The sequence below is a fragment of the Pithys albifrons genome, chromosome 1, assembly GCF_047495875.1.
Source record: "Pithys albifrons albifrons isolate INPA30051 chromosome 1, PitAlb_v1, whole genome shotgun sequence".
NCBI lineage: Eukaryota > Metazoa > Chordata > Aves > Passeriformes > Thamnophilidae > Pithys > Pithys albifrons.
This window is the reverse complement of record NC_092458.1, coordinates 38923844-38941646: the sequence shown is the minus strand read 5'-3', so window position 1 is coordinate 38941646 and position 17803 is coordinate 38923844.

The following is a 17803-nucleotide window of genomic DNA, read 5'->3' as shown; positions in this document are numbered from 1 at the left end:
TTTATAGTGGTGTCAAAAATTCTTCAGAAAGTCAAAGGTCTGAGAAAGAAATACACTCAAAATTGATATAATTAATTCCATTCACCTACCTATATTTCTTTTCCATCTAGAACCAGTTTTCTGATTTCAGTGAGGAAACTTAGTTACTTGTCCATTTGACTGTTTAGTAAAATACTGACCATATGAAGTAGATTTCTATTTATGTCTTAATTTTAAAAGCACTTTATCATAAATATTGCAATTTTTTTAAAGATCACCTAATGTATCTAAAATTACATATTTTGAGTTGCTTTACCTAGCAGTAAATGATAAAGTTAGAGATGATTTTTTTTTTGCTCTTTCTGTAATCTATAAAATTTGCCTGTGTAGGAAAAGATTTTTTTTTCTTTTATGCCAAATGGAGATGTTCTGAATGGTATTTGTTCTGTATAGAAGGCTATGCCATTTATTTTAATACATTTAGTTGATTCTTACTTAATATTTTTAGAAAGCTGTAACTCATTTATTATGTGGACTCACATGCAAATAATTCATTCTGATATGTTTTAGTCTGGATTTTATTTGGGGTTTTTTTGTGTATTTCCTCATCTCTTATATGTTTTGCATAATGCTTCAGTCATGAATGCTCATTCCTGAGAGGGTAGGACTTCCCTTGAACTTTTTACTTCTTCTTACACAGTGTATTATTCCCAAGCTAATAATGTGGAAGTCTGTGAGTATCATTCTACTACTATTATTTATGAAAGGCTCCTAAAACAAATGGTGCTTGCCTCCATCCTGCTTCATAAATATATTATGCATGTCTGTTTTTTGACAAATATTCTTCTTTGTCTTGTAATTCCATATAAAGTAGAAAAATACATAATAAATTTGCTTATTTGAAATAAAACATAACTGTGTTTACTGGTTCATTGAATCATCACTGTAAAAATAAACTTTGAACACTAAAAAGAAAACCTTGATTTAATTCATAAAAAGATCTAGAAGTACTAAACAGTATTATGCTATGAAAAACGTCAAGTAATTTTCATGTTAAAGTTTGAACAATGTTTCATACAAATTCATCTGAATTCAGAGGCTGTGCAGAAAATGCTTTGAAAACAGCACAGAGAAGAAGGATTTGGGAGTTGACAAGAGGCTGAACATGATGTGGCAATGTGCTTTTGCAGCCTAGAATCGATCCTCTCTGTCCTGGGCTTCATCAAAAGAAATGTAGCCAGAAGGTTGAAGGAGATGGTTCTCCCTTTCTACTCTGCTATCTTGAGTACTACCTTCAGTTCCGGCACCCTCAGCATAAGAAGAATGTGGACTTGTTGCAGTGATTCCATAGGAGGGACACAAAGATGATGCTTCATCTGAGGCTACAGCACTTCTCCTGTGAAAACAGACTGAGAGTTGGGACTCTTCGACCTGGAGAAAAGAAAGTTTTAGGGAGACCATATGGTAGAGTAGCCTTTCAGTACCTAAAGGGAGTCTAAAGGAAAGCTGGAGAGAGAGTATTTAGCAGTGCTTACAGTGATAAAATATTTTGCAGTCAGATACTATCACTGGCAATCCTAAAAACCTTAACCTGTCACAATTTTGTTAATAAGAGAGTTATTCTGTAAACTGCAAATGTGAGTCCTTCAAGGACACTGGCAGTCACTGGCAGTGGGTAAAAAATATGGAGGACTGAGATGGGGTTTCTCTGTTTGGCACGTGACCTTGAACAACCCATTTGAACCACCCTCTGGTCTAGTGAACTGCTTGGTGAAGGGTCCCCCAAAATGAGCCACTGACAGACTGGTTGGACATAAGGATCTTGCTTTCCTGGGGTGCTGACAGACTTATCAAATCCAAAAGTTTAGAGAAAATCTTCCTTTTTCAAGTGACGGTGACTTTATTTACATATAATTTGTGTAATACTGATTTATCCTCAGTTTGGTTCTGTCTACACCTTCAGTATTTCGTGAGCCTTTATATGCAGTCTCTGTATACATCACCACATAACTTCTGAAAGATATCTAGCATTTTTACAGTTAGATATTTGTCATTCTTCTGATGTCTGTAGTAGTACATATTGATATAAAACTATAAAAAAGACAATTTTCTTGCTCCCTTACAATGCAAAGAGTCATCCTAATAAGTAAGTTAATGACATATTCTAACAGTGATAATCACAGAAAATCTGCTTAGATTCACAGGGTACAAATAATATGCAGCTGTCAGGTTTCAAATTCTTGTTTCTCACAAAGCTTTCTTATTTTTGAAACATCAAGAAAGCATTGCATCTACTTTCACACAGATTTAATTTAGAATAGTTTGAAAATACCAGAGTTTCTGCTGCAAGGAAGTTTGCTTGTCAGCTGTCTTTCATTAATGTGCATATTCTCAGATCATACAGTACTGTGGAAAGAGATGGAGAAGTAGAATCTTGCTGACTGTTCTGTCTAAATATTAAGGTCCTATGGTATATACCTTAAGAGATTGATACCTCTTTGCTTAATTTTTTTCCTGTTTATTTGTCTCTGTTCTAGAAACATCTCTCCTCACAGAGATACATGATTAAATGGAGCTACCTTGTCTGAAAGCAGTACAGGCAGCAACCTACTTGAGTTTTGACATTTAGATATTGATGGAAGTGAAAATAACATAGGTATAAAATTTGAACAGTGATGAAATAGTATGACTGAAGCCAATTACTTAGGAGACAACCTTTGTACTAGCAATGGAGAAAGCTTTACTTTAAACCATAGATAACAAATGTGCTTTATAGATGATAATAACATCTCATGGAGAGAAAGCACTTTCATTTCTAGAATGTTTAGCTATAAGGTCATTTTTTTCCCCTAAAATAAATGAACAAGGCTGTTAGTAAAAAGAACTGAGATGATAGGGAGTGGGAGAGGAAGCAGAAAAAATAACTTTGCTTCTAAAAATAGTGTGTTGGGAAGAACTCTGTTTTAGAGTAGGTAATATTTCTAATGAAACATTTTTAATTTATATAAAACACCATTATAATGCTGAGTTTAGTTCTGGCTCTTGCGAACAATGTTCTTTAGTTGAAAGCTTTTATCGGTTGAACCTCTCCGCTGAGTGACCTATTTGGGAGTAGCCACATTAACTTAAATTACATGCTTATCAGGGCAGAGTTTGATAACTGTTCTCTTCTTTTCAAGAAAACAAATGATTTGTGATTAAAAAAAAATCCAGCAACAACAAAAGCCCAAATCCAAACAACATCTATTACAAAGGAAAGCATGATAATACACCTTTTTTAATTAATAGATGTCATTCAGTTACTAGATAAGTCATATTTTTATTTTGATGAGAGAATGAGCTGAAAACAAAGAACACTTCTCTGAAAGTTCAGCCTCAAAAATCAGCATTGACTAGGGAATAGTGTGGTGAGGATGGAAATCCTTCAGTTATAGCAGAAGAATGCTGTAAAGGATTGCCAAGGGCAGGTATGCAATCAGCCTCAGAGAAAGATTCAAAGTCAGTTTACACCGCTGTGTGAGTCCTGGCTTAGAAACAATAAAATATTTCCATCTCTAATTCAGAGGCATTGGCCAAATAACTCAGTAGAAACCTGTCACATCCAAACCACTCTTTTAAGAAAAATCCATTACACTGAGAACTGTAATACGTTTTTTTCTACTGACCAAGGAAAACACAAACCTGTATTTCCACCGGGCATTTTGGACATGAGCCAATGTGTGCTTGCAGCCATAAACTCAATTGTACATTGGGCTGCATAAAAAGAAGTGTGGCCAGCAAGTCCAGAGAGGTGATTCTCTGCCTCAGCTCTGCTCCTGTGAGACTGATGTGGGAAGAAAGGGAGCTTCTAACAAAGTTTATTAAAGAAGACCTCCTGTTGCATCACAAGGTGCAGAAAGGACCCCCTGCTTTCTGAACTCCTTCTTAGAGGTGAATCTAAGTGTGGCTGGATCCAATCCAAACCCTAGACTTAGTCAGCAATTTATGTCTAAAGGATTATACAGATGTAATTGAAACTTTATACAACTTTGTTCAGCAGGATCAAATGCATTTATATACCTAAACTAAATTATTTATTTAAATTGGTTATAATAAATATGATTACACAAAGGTACCTTTATCAGAATTATATGCTACAAAGTATAGATAGCTATAGCTACTAGTATAACACACTATTTTTGAAGTAAATTACAATATATCTGGTGCTTTGCAAGTCACAATTTACTTGTTCTAGGAAGGTGTGGTTTTGGCATAGTTGATCAGCTATTTTAACTGTTTTCCAACAATTTTGTGCAGCAGCATCGCTGTCTGTAGTCTTTCTTTCAACAACTGTTAAATCACCTGTTCTAATCATCACATTTTCAATCTGCATTTGTCTATCTTGCCTCATTATACCTTTTTTGCTATACTGAAAATATCATTATAAACAGTTATGTTTACAAGATATGATTAAATCCCTTGTTTAACTCCTTCAGTAATTTTCTTTAAATCCTGCAGGCTTTTTCTGTGGGTTTTGTATTTTTAACACCTTTATCCTTTCAACATGAGCCCATTAGATCTCTAGAATATTTAGTGTCACATGAAGAAATAAACTCACCCTTGTTATTCTATTTCCTTTAAATCCATGCTTCCAGAACACTTTAAATCTCAACCATTAGAAGTAAAAGCTTTTCTTTAATTTTGACATCTCCTTTCTTGTTTAAATCAGACCTCACACTGATGAAAGATATGGAAAAAATTGGATATTGTAGCCCCAGTTATCTCACTGACTGTTGGTAAGTTGATCTACAGAAATCTCTTACAGCCTTCAAAATATCGATCTTAGAACTTATCCCAAGATAAATGAGAGAGTGAGAAGTATATCACTTCATACTCTGCCCTGGCACTGGAAACAGTCTGTCAGCCCAGTACTCTCACACCAAGTTTTTTTTTTAGGTTTTTCAGATGGGGAAAGTTTAATATTTTAATATAAAATTTACTTGTTTGAAGATAATTGACATTACACAGGATTTTAACATAATGCAATGTATGGATATCACAACACAAGCACAATACAGCAATTTCAATATACAGCTGGATCACAATGAAAACATTATACCATTACTAGTCTAAGTATGTTCATTGACACAGTGCTGGGCATTCCTAACTGCTGGGAAGCATTACATACTTTGAAGTCAACTCAAGTCTACTGCTCCCTTCAAGGTTCATTTTGATAGTTGCTCAGTTTTTAGGAGACACTTTTCCCATGCTGGTCTGACTAAATCATGAAGACATGCACACTTTCTGATTAAATCAGGGAAGGCCCTTTATACAACCAGCTGATTCATTCAACTGATACATCCACCCTCTGTTCCTCTTTGTGTTCAGGTTAAGTTCAGCATTTTTTACGTTTGTGGTCACTCCCCGTATCCTACCCTGAGCTTCTTGAGCACACCACCTGTGCACATCCTCCATGCTTTCTTCTACTGTAGGAGCTTATTGTTTACTCATGCAGATGCACCCCACCTGAGTTTTCTCTGCTCCACAGAGAAATTGCCCTGATAATGCTGAATCAAAGGGAGCAATAAACAAGGACAAATCGAGATACAAACTTGATGACTAAGGCTATTTACCATTAGCTTACCTTTGTTGCATGATTTGGCACAGGACAGATTCCTTGGTCTACATACTCACTCAAATGACCAGTGAATATGACTTGGGAGATAGAGTACCACAAACCTGACCTTTGGGATTGCAAAACATCCTTAAAACACGCCCATTATTAATAATAATATTCTTTATAGTAATGCATCTTATTTTGTTTCACTTGTTAAACTGTTCTTGCCTCAATCCACAAGGTTTCCTTTTTTTTTCAATTCTTTTCTGCACCATATTGATTAGAGGTGGGGAGGGAGTAGGCACCTATATGGCACTTAGTCGCTGGCTGGGTTTAAAACCCGAGAAGTAATTCATACAGTATATTGAGATGGTGCTTTATGCTTGTTTACTTGCTTTTGCAGATCAAACTGTCCATTTACGAAGGGTGGAGGGCTTTTGTTGGTTGGTTTGTCTTTTGGTTTGAAAACCTTGGGAAAGTGCCAAGTATTCAACCAAAGCAGCGCAGCCTCCCTCCTCCTCCCACTAAGGAAAAAGGGAAAGAAAAAAACCCTAAAACTTAAAACAGGTTTATATATTTACAGAAAAGAGGGGAAATAAAAAGGTAAAACTGCAATATAACAAAAATATACAAACGTAAAAAAACCCCAAGAACTTCCCACTCCTCAGCAACAGAAATCACAAACAACTGTGGATGCACAAAGCACTCCAAAAGACACCTCTCAAGAGACACCTGGCATGAGAGGAGAAAAAGCCCTAACAATAATAATGTTTACTTCCCTAGATAATATTATGGCAAGTGGCAGCTTGGGCCTAGTCCTTGTAGGACAGCACAGCAGGTCCAGTCAGTACCACAGTCATGGTCATGAGAGGAAGAAGTTTCCTCTTCCCTCTCTTTTATATTTGAGATGACATCAGGATATGGTATGGAATACCACTGGCCAGTAGAAGTCAACTGCCAGCTGGCCTGACCCAGCTCGAGTCAGCTGAGAATCTAAGGCATGCTTTAAAAACTAAAGCCTATACCTACTTAAACCCAGGACACTCTATGCCTTATTCTATACTATATTACATCATTCATATCTCAAATGTAACTATTTCTTGTACTTAAACAGTTTTTGTTCTTTTCAAGGCTGTTTGTTTGTTTTTAAATTGCAGTCAAAATGGCACTGGGTTCAAAATGGTTTAGTCTGAGTCTGAAAACTGAGCCCCATTCACTGGTAGAGAAGGGCCAGAAATTTTTATAAAGATATTGACTATGACTTTGAAGGAGCTAATGCCCTTGATACAAGACCTCAATTATTAGGGGGGGAATTATTTCCTTTCAAAATAGTGCCTCAAAAACTACTGAGAACCTCTGGGAAAACCTGAAATGTATTGCCATCCACTCTTTCAGCAAAATAAAATTTGCATTGGGTAAGACTGTCCAAAATTTTTCTGTCTGTGGTGAATAAGTCAAAGTACACTTTAAATTACCTTGACATGTCTATATTTAGAAACTGTGTAGATTAAGCTCTACTAAAGAGAATGTGCCAGAGGTCATTTAAAGTGTTACTTGTAAAGTTATTGATATTTCTGAACAAAACAAAGAAGATTTTGTATCTGGTCCTTCACTCGTTGTCTCTGATAAAACTGGGAGACAAGAAATGAAGAGTTGAAATAAAGTAACACTAACAAGAATAGAAGCATTCTTCTTTCCTTGATTCTAATATTTTATATTCTTCACCTATATTCTCAGCAAGAGTGGGCTGTTTTCCCTTTCAGATAAGGAAAGCTGAAATTATTTTTCTTCAGATTTGGAAATAACTTCATCTGCTGCTGCGGAAATACCAGTAACAAAGAGGAAATCAAAACACTCTTTACCACTGACATTAGGATACATACCTCTGGACACATACCAGAAATGTTCATCTTCACAGTGTTTAAGCTTCTTGAAAGAATATAATTTATTTTTTAATTTCTTTCAAAGTACTGAAAAGCTCAAATTCAATTATACCTATTGTTAAGAAAGTGTCCTAGCCAGCATGCTGTGATATCAGATGGAGTTTACTAGTTTTACCATCATATTCTTAAATGAGAATGGCTTGAAATCTGTGGGTTAAGGTTTTAGGGTGCTGTTTTGTTGTTGTTGTTGTTGTTGTGGTTGGTTGGTTGGTTTTTTTCATTGTTTTTTGTTGTTGTTGTTGTTGGGGTTTTTTTTTCCACAATAGCTACACTTGGAAAATTCTTTCTTAATGTAGTCAACTTTGAAAAGGGTGTTGAAGAAATTTGCAGTCAGAAGATACCTACCAAATTAAGATCCTTTACATGCTAGAAGAAACCTAGAAGACATCTCTGATTGAGAAACTCTTGGTATAAAAGTATTGTGAGCTCTGGGTTTGATGGAGGATTATATAGGCTCTGGGTGGACACACTTTTGGTATGTTTTAATTCTAACTACCTTTGTGTCCTAAAGTACATTTTAATGTATCTATTATGTAATTTCAAAGACTAAATCCACTTCAAAAAAGACACATGAACACTTTAGAAGCCTTTGGGGACTACTGAGAGATGACTGAAACTTTCCAAAACTTGCTGTCATACAACAAAGACACTGGAGTTAATAAGAGTGAGAAAATAAGTTTCACAAAGTCTGTCTGAGGACTTTTGACACAACAGATAGGTGAGATTTTGGAAAGATATACCCACTTTGTCAATGCAATTGACATTTCAAGATAAGAGTGTTGCCTGCAACTCGTAGGTAATAGTAGTCTGGAACAGCAATATAGAATAACAGTATATTGGTATCTAGTCTCACATTATAACAAGAGGATCTAACTACATATTGCAGAAGGTTAAGGAGCCTTCTAATAGAGCCATTGGAAATTACTCAGATGACTTTATTTTAAAGATAAAGCATCAAATACAGGAAAAAGCAAGAATTATTCATTTACTCTTGACTTCATTATTTTGATTTGCTCAGTGTAGGTGTCCTAATATGTTAGATGTCGAGAAATTCCATGTGTACTTATTTCTCCTTCAATCAATGACAATTTATCTACCAACTGTGCATGACACATACTCATAAAGTGTGACTCATAAGTATTGTGGGTCTAATTCTTCTAAAGCTTATGGCTCTTATTCAGGTTTGGGTGGTAGACACCTTGCTGACTCAGGGACTTGGGAATTTCAAGTCAGGAATTCAGGGCATTTATGCAGCACAATTGTAAGTAGTTCTTTCAAAACAAGCAAAGAAACAACAGGCAAAAAAACACAATCAAACCTCATCGGCAAAACAAACCCACAATATATTAAATAAGAGGACAAACCTAAGCTACTGTATCAACGTGCCTGGGATAGGCTGTGGCTTGAAGAAGTTATCACTATAATTTTTAGTGTGTTGGGGATTTTATTTGAATTCCCAGACAAGGGCTTTGATCTCCAGTTTATATACATAAACTAACTCTTCTTATTGCAAAAGAAAACAGGGTGATGTCATCTTTTAACCAGTATGCTACTAGAAGAACAAATGCTCAGGTTTTGATTTTGCAAATAGGTGCCAGAATAGACTTAAACTGAATCAAAAGCAGTGTGACCAGCAGGTTGAGGAAGGAGAATCTTCCCCTTTATGTTGCACTTGAGAGACCCCACTTGCAAGAGTGCATCCAGCTCTGGGGTCCTCAACATAAGAAGGGCATGGAATTGTTGGAAATAGTCCAGAGGATGGTGTGGGGTGATGACCCTGATAAAGCTTGATGAGTTGAAGGAAATGCCTCACCCCCTCCCTGCATACTCCCCCCAATCCCCATCCCCACCTCGAGGGATTCTTCCAGCAGAGGACAAAGAGCTTTCAAACTGATAAGATTAGCAAAGATTTGTATTAGTTATTGTGTTCTTTTGCAGTGTGCAATTCTTTTCAACGTGTGTCTTCATGAGAAGCAGCTCTGTTCTTTCCTTTTGCTTTGTGTTACAGAGAAGGTGGTGTCCAAGCTATTTTATTGCCCTATGTTACTGAGGGAGTGTCTAGATAAGTGTTTTAGGTGGCTGTGTTTCTAGCTAGTAGTTTTTTGTTGCTAGTTTCTGTCTGTCGTGAGAGTGGGATATACTGCTGTATTGAAACTTAAGTTTGGTGTGCTTGTCTCTGCAAAATGTGTTTTGTGCTGGTGTCTTTTGGGGTCTTTTGTTATCAATAAATACAATCTTGCAGCTAAATGTTATCACCGGCAATGCAAAACCCACAATAACTGTCACATACTTGTATTAATAAATGTTATTTCAGTAGCTCTTGTGGAGAAAGTTCTTTTCTTGCTATTAAGTGTGGTCTCATATCAGAGGTTAGAAACCCTTCCAACCTGTGGGCTGTCCATAGTTGATAGGCAGTGTTATTTGCACAAGGCTCTAATTTCTGGAGACGCTTATATAGCTATAAGTTCTCCCTGGTTTAAGTGTGGTCTCATATCAAAAGGTCAGAAACTCTGCCAACCTTTGTGCTATCCATGCAGTTAGGCAGTGTTGGGTGCATAAAGCTCTGATTTTCTGTAGGTGCTTATTGCTAATAAGTTCTCCCTAGCTTAAGTTTGGTCCTCATAGGAGAGTCAAAAACCTTTCCAGCCTGTGTTCTGTCCAGAGTTGACAGGCAGTGCTGGGTTCATAAAGCTTTGATTGTTCTGAAGACGCTTATAGCTAATAACTTTATATTAATACAGGCAGTACTAGAAGTCTTTGTATTTCTGTCTCTTCCCCCTTTCACGTGACAGAGGGCCACCAAGATGAGCAGGGGGCTAAAGCACCTTCCCTATGAGGAAAGTTGGGGTTGTTCAGCCTGGAGAAAGGAAAGCTCCAGGGAGACTTTATTGCGGTCTTTCAGTATCTAAAGGGGGCCTGCAAGAAAGCTGGAGAGGGACTTTTTGCATGGGCTTGTAGTGATAGGACAAGAGGAAATGACTTTAAAGTGAAAGAAAGCAGGTTTAGATTAGACATTAGGAACAAACTCATTACTGTGAGGATGCTGGGACACTGGAACAGTTTGCCCAGAGAAGTTGTGGATGTCCCAACCCTGGAAGTGTTGGTTAAGGCTTTCATCAGATCTAGTGGCAGATGTCCCTTCCAATGGCAGGGAATTGGATCTAAATGATTATTAAGATCCTTTCCAACCCAAATCATTTTACATTTCTATGAATAATGCAAAAGAGATAATTATGAAATATATAGATGTTTCATGTAAATGCTTACATTTACATGAGAGGTTGTAGACGGTATTTTCCTGTTTGTACTTTTTTTTTTAATTTGTTAAAATCTCTTTATCTTTGCATTAATTAAATCTTAACTGTGCAAAAGGAAATGTCAGAAGAGTTCTGGGTTAGGTTGACAGCACTCACACAGAAAGAGACCTGTCTTCCACTTCTTATTCCATTGAATGTTTAACAGCTTAAAACTTAAGCAAAGAGCTGCATTGATTGTGAACAGAATGGGGTCTTCAAAAATGAGCTTACCCTCTTCCAACTAATTTAATGGTTAGGAGTATTCTGAGAATGTCTGAAAAGTGATTTTATTATAATTCTGAATACTTTTAAAAGTATTTTTCTTTTTCCCTTAAATACAATTGTATACTTCTCCAGTTCTTACAATTCAGCCTTCAGGTTGCCTGTGGCCTTCAAAGCTCTTTTATTCATGCACAAAAGAACTTTCAAATTGTAGTCAAACACTAGCAAAACATCAATAGCTTACTTAAAGATTATCATCAGTGCATGCCTCTAAATCAGAATCTTTGCAGTCATAAGCATCAATAAATCTGGTCAAATGCGGCAATGAATGAATTACTGCATACTTTTACACTGAAATGAAGAGTTTTGAACTCTGATTACTTCAAAGGATAAGCAAAAAGAAAAAAAAGAAGCTGAAAAAAACCACGTTTTTGCAGTAATTAGTAAATAATAGCGATAACATTGTATAAAACACATCATGTCACATCTCTTGAACATAACAGCACAACATTTGAATTAGCATTTTATGTAGCCTTCTACATGATATCCATTAAGCAGATACCAAAAGTAAAACTCTGGATATAGATTGCATCAGTTATTTTGAGAAAATTAAAGAAAATAACCATTGTTTAAATTCAGAGGTGCATGAGTTAAACAATAATTTTCTTTTAAAGTAAATATTTTTAAAGAAGAAAACATAACTTGAAATAAAACTTGTGCAAATATATAGGTATTACTTCCTAATAAATAGCAGGATACTAGACTACAAGGCAGAGATACAAAGGTTTAAATTTTTGCAGAGAGCTATTTAGAAAAAAAGGCATTCTAACTGTTCCCTGTTATATAAGCATGACTTTTATTCTCTTTCACATAAAAATATTCAGATTCTATTCCCTGTTCTAATAAGATATATTAACCAGGGAAGGCTTCTGCTCTGTAATTGTTGCAGAGTTTCTTGAAGAGTACTTTGGACATAGGCTTGAGAAGTAAATGCAAGTGATATAAGGACTTTGTCCCATTCTGTCACATTTCAAAAGAGAAGAAAAAAAAAAGATTAAAGTGAGAAAAGAAGGATGAGTTTCAGTTCACTACAGTGGCGAGACTGAAATAAAGCAAATTGTAAAGAAGAATAATATGTGAATATATTTATCTCTGAGGCTATGCAACAAGAATATCTTCAAAGATTCACAGAATCACAGAACCATGTATGTTGGAAGGAGACTCTAGAGGCCCTCCAGCACAACCTTCAGTTTCTTATATCAAGACATTGCAACTTTTGTTTGTTACCTCTTATCCTTTCACAGTGTAACTCTCAGAAGTCTGGCTCCATCAGGTATTTTTAGACAACAAACCAGTATTCTCTGAAACTTCTAATCAAACCTAACTCTTTTGGCTACTTTTTATATAATGTACTCTTGCTGCCTAAGTATCTTGCTAACTTTCTGTTGGACTCAGCCTACTGTATGCATTCCACATATGTCCAGAACTGGACAGAGCACTCCAAGTGCAAACTTGTCAGTGTTGAATAGAGTGGAAAGATCATCCTCCCTCAATGTACTGGAGTATTGTCGGGGTGACAGTGTGTGTGTGTGTAATTCTCTTAAGCTTAGAGGTGATTAATGAATGCATCCTTAAGGACCAGAGGATTACCTGTAGAATGTGGATACCTTGTAACCAGCAGAATCTTTCCATGTATGTTAGGTGAACTACTGGCCAATAGTGTGCTAGCACATTAAATATAGGAGTAGATAAAACTGAAGCTGTTACTAAAAATAAGTCCTTTGTCTTCACTGAACCTTCTGATCACACTGCAGCCTGAGTTGTCTCTGCCTCCTCTGACCACCGCAAAGCTAATCTACCTTACCCTGACAAAGGGTGACCCCAATAGAGTATTCTTCCCAATGTACCCCAGGATTTTATGCTGTTGGCCTTTGTCACAGGGGCACAGAGCTGCCTGACATTCAGTTTGTGCACCTGTGCTCCCACTCCTTTCCACTTTTCTACAAAGCTAGTTTCCAGCCATCTGGTCCCCAGTCTACACTGTTGCAGAAGGTTGTTCTGTCTCAAGTGCGGGACTTGACGTTTCCTTGCATTTGCTACAGTTCTTGAGTGTCCTACTGGCAATTTTTCCAGCCTATTACAGTTCCTCTGAATTGCAACTCTACTCTGCAATGTATTGATTGGCTGCTTCACTCAGTTTAATATTGTATGCAGACTGGTTGTGCAAGAAGTCTATTACATCATCCAAACACTGTAATGAAAGCTTAAACAATACTGATCCCAGAAATGATCCCTGAATGATACTAATTGGTCACCAGCTGGAGATTCACTATTGCTTACCATCAAAAAGGGTTCTGGCATCATAGTAGATAAAGTGCTGGGGTTACTAGCCACTGAAACAAGTGTTGAGATGCTGGAGCATCCACTTCTGCCTCAGTCTTTTGCCTTTACTGGAGGGACTAAGACCACCACCCGGGCCTCAACATAGATTCCTAATACTCACTGTCCTTTGCTTCTCTTCTGTTCCCAGAAGTCTGTCATGACTTCTGGTATGTGGAGGGTTGTAGCATTGATGCCCACATGGGTGAGAAGCAAGGGTTGGAGGGCTGCCCAAGTCTTGCCAGTATCTCTGTGATCCGAGAGGAAAAAAAGTGGCAAGCAGAAGCCTTCTTAAACATCAGTTAATGGCAATAGCTGGGTGCCTCCATCGTCTATCAGAGGGCATTCCCAGTGGGTGTGCCTTTCCATCCTGCACAGTGGATTTTTTCGGTGAGGCACAGCATGTGCAGAACTGGCCCCACCGTTTAAGTCCTAAGGTCCATTTGCCATGGCCAAGCAACCTTGGACAGTGACAGTGAAGTCCTCGGGACTGTCACAGCACCCAGTACTAACCAGGGCTGACCCTGCTTAGCATTGAAGATCTGACGGGATTGGATGTCAGGGAGGCATTTAACTGCCAGGGGATGGTCCCTACTGAGACTTGAACTCAGGTCCTTGGGATATGGAGTCTGGAGTGCTCTCCATTACACCACGGGACCGCCCTTAACTTGTGGATAAAATAATTGGTATTAGTAACATCAATAGTAAATAAAACTACTTGTTTTATTTATTGTATTATTACACTGAGATCACTCACAGTCCTAAGCAATATACAGATCTTTGAGAATTCCCTCATGAGTAGTATATGTAGGGCTGAACACTACCTTTTAATGTAGTTTCATCTGCTTAGCTTTATACCAATTAATGTATTAAAATATTCAATAAATGTATATGTTTATTATGATATTCAACGTCAGTTGTAATCTGGAAATGTTTAAAATACTGTCTATAAAATTTACATTTTAATGCTTAAAGAATATTCTACCATATTACTTAAGTCATCTCCATGAAAGTGAAAAAAATAACAACTTAATTTCTCTCTTAAGCAAGAAGAATTTTTTCCGCCTTTTTAATTTGTTCAGTGATATTGTGGTGTTTACATTGTGTTCTCCATTCTCTTTCTAATAATTCTTTGTAGTCTGACTGTTTTGATCACGGTAGTATAGTATGCTTACAATTCCATATCTAGTCTTATGTTACCTCTTTTTAAGCTGAATTTAAAGCCTTATATTTTAAATATACATTACGATATCAGATAAGGTTTTCTGCTCAGTATTTCCATGCTTACTAATGTATTTTCAATAGTAGAATCTAAACAGTTTTGAATCTGACTTCAAATGTGGCTCTAATTTGAGCAGAGGATTGGACTAGGTGACCTCCAGAGGTCCGTTCCAATCCCAGGTTTTCTATGATTTTATTGCCCAGTGGATCGAGCTTGAATTCAACTTGAATTCAGTTAGATAACTGCAGACATAGGTGAGCATCTATGTCTGGTATCAGTATCTTTTCTACTAATTTGATGGGCTACCAAGAAACTGCAGCAAATCAGACTTTGTAATTTATAAGGAAACAAACTTGAGAGTCCAGGATGTTGGAAGAGAGTGATGGGACTTTGACAAGTGACGAGGCAATGAGCAGGGAAAAAGTGAAGAGAGAGGAACAGACAGCGGGGATAGACAGAAGGGGATACAAAAGGGGTTGGTCAGATGTAAAAAGGGCTGGGTCAGTTTGTTTGTCTGACTGGTCCCTGTGCCTTCTTTGCTGTGCATCAGGACTGCCAGGTCCTGTTCTGCTAGACTACTTTCCAGTAGGTAGACCTTCAACCTGTTATGGTGTACAGGGTTACTCCTCCCCAGGGGCAGGACTTCACATTTGAACTCTTTCATTTTCAATTGAATTTAATGAGAGTTTTGTTGGTTGAATTTAATAAGATTTCTGGTGATTGATTTCTCCAGCCTGTCAAGGTAACGGACCTCTCGAGTTGTATCAATCACTCCTCCCAGTGTTGTGATGCCTGCTAAATTGTTGAGGGTACCATCTGTCCTATCATCCATTAGGACATTATTAGCTCATTAGTGAAGGTGTTGAACATAATTTTTTGGATTATCAACCTCTAGGATATGCCATGTAGCTATAGGCCTGGAATTGGTGCTGCTGATCATCCATTGTAATTCAGGCAGTTTTCAGTCTATCTCATTGTTAATTTATCTGCCCTTTGCTTCATCAGTTTACAAATTAAGATGTTAAATGGATACTATTGAAAGTCTTACTGAAGTTAAAATTAAGAACATTCATTCCTCTCTGCTCACAGACCAAGCCAGTCACCTCATAATAGGAGCCATCAGACTGGTTAAGCATGACTTACCCTTTGTAAATCTGTACTGACAGGTCTCCATCACCTTTGTGTGCTTCATGGATCAAAACCAGTTTTGAGGACAATTAGCTCTTATTACTCTTCCAACAATGACTTTTTTGTCATTTCCTGGATCTTCTTTCTTACCTTTCTTCCCTTCTGAAAGAAAGGAGTGAAATTTACTTTCTTCTATCCCTCAGGAACCTCTCCCATTTGCCATGACCTTTCAAAGACAATCAAAAATGTTCCCACGGTGACATTGAGCAACTTGCTCAGCACTTGCAGGTGCATCCAATTTGCTTAACTGTTCCCTACCTTGGTCATTCTCTACTGAGTGCAAATCTTCTTTGCTTCACAATTTCCTTCATGTTTCAGGGACCTGAGAGTCCTGAAGGTCAGTCTTGACAGTAAAGATCAAGAAGAAAACATTGTATACTTTAGTCTTTTCCATCTGTTTTTGTGACTAGATCCCCGTTATGTTCAGCAGAGGGCCCACACACACTGGGCTCTATTTTTCTTATTTTGCTTATAATAATAATAAAGAATATGCTGACTTTTTTGGTGCAATTGATAGAAACTGTTCCGTTTTAAAGTACCAAGAAATGTTTTCAGAGCTGGGAGATGAATGAAACATTATTGGTTTTTTCTGCTTCATTAGATTTCGTTCAGAATCTTCACATCACATTAGATCTATTTATTTTTATGAAATGTGATTTTGCTCACAAATATTTGATGCACATTTCAAATTATAAAAGTATACATAGCTGGTGATAAAGACAATTATGGAGATTTCTTTAAATAGGGAAAAGAAACTACACTTACGCTCAAGGCATCTGTCTTTATGTATTTGTATTCATATCAACAAGAAACATTGTCACATCATGCAGGCAACTGCAGAATGTGTCAAAGTAATGCATTCTCTATTTGGAAATAAAATTAATTGAATAGAAGAAAGGGAAAGGAAATAATAGAGAGTGGAGGTTTTTTGGTTTGTTGTAGCCTCTTTCTAACCTACTCTGTTTCTTAAACTATTTCTGGAAAACATATTTATGAAATTCATTGCACTATTTATAGCCTAAATTTAGAATATTACCTATATCTCATTTATTGTGAACTATTAAAAAATTATCTTTTTCACGTAAATAATTATAATTTATGAAAAAAAACCTTCTAACAACTTTTAAGTGCAATGAATGGATAAATGAGTTTCCCTTTTATGAGAAAAAAAAATATTGTCATAGCACAGATTATTTTCAAATCCCATTCCTAAGAGAACTCCTAGTTTAGTTCAGTATTGTCAACAAAATTATTTTGTATACCCTCAACTCCTGTGTCCAGGTCACTGATAAAACATTGAAAATTGAACCCTGGGAAACATCACTAGTGACTGGCTGCCAAACAGGCGTTACCCCTTTTCTATTTGGCTGTCTCAGTATCTGTATCAAAAAGCTATCTTCAAGTTATCTCTTATTGAGACTCTCAATCATGTCACCCCTAACTGCAAGCACTATGCAGCGCAAAGCCTTCTTTACTTGAAGCACTACTACCTCTCCTTGCCTGTCCTGGTTATCTATCCCTAAGAGCCTATAACCATAGATTCAGTGCAAGAACTCTTGGTAGTTGTGGTAAAGGCATAGTTATTTCACAAAAATCTTGTCTTGGATAACTTGAGTAAATACTAATTTTCACTGGAACTTGTAATGCTAAAGCCTGTAGGTGCTTCTCAGAAACTCAGTCCTACAACTAGCATATCCTAGGTCAATAACAATCTATAGAAAAATTTGGTATCCATAAAGGAGTTTATTATTTCTTTACCTATAAATGAAAAATTAATAATAAAAAATACCTAAACAAGAGTGAAAGGGCCCCAGCCCTTCTGAATTCAGGTGAGATTTAACTGTGTCTTTTCAATCCTTACAGGTTACAACAAGGCAGTTATACATAAAATAGTTTAATATTATTCATAGATATTTTCATAGTCTAACATATAAATATATGCAAATTGATGTATTATACAATCCATCATAATCATATA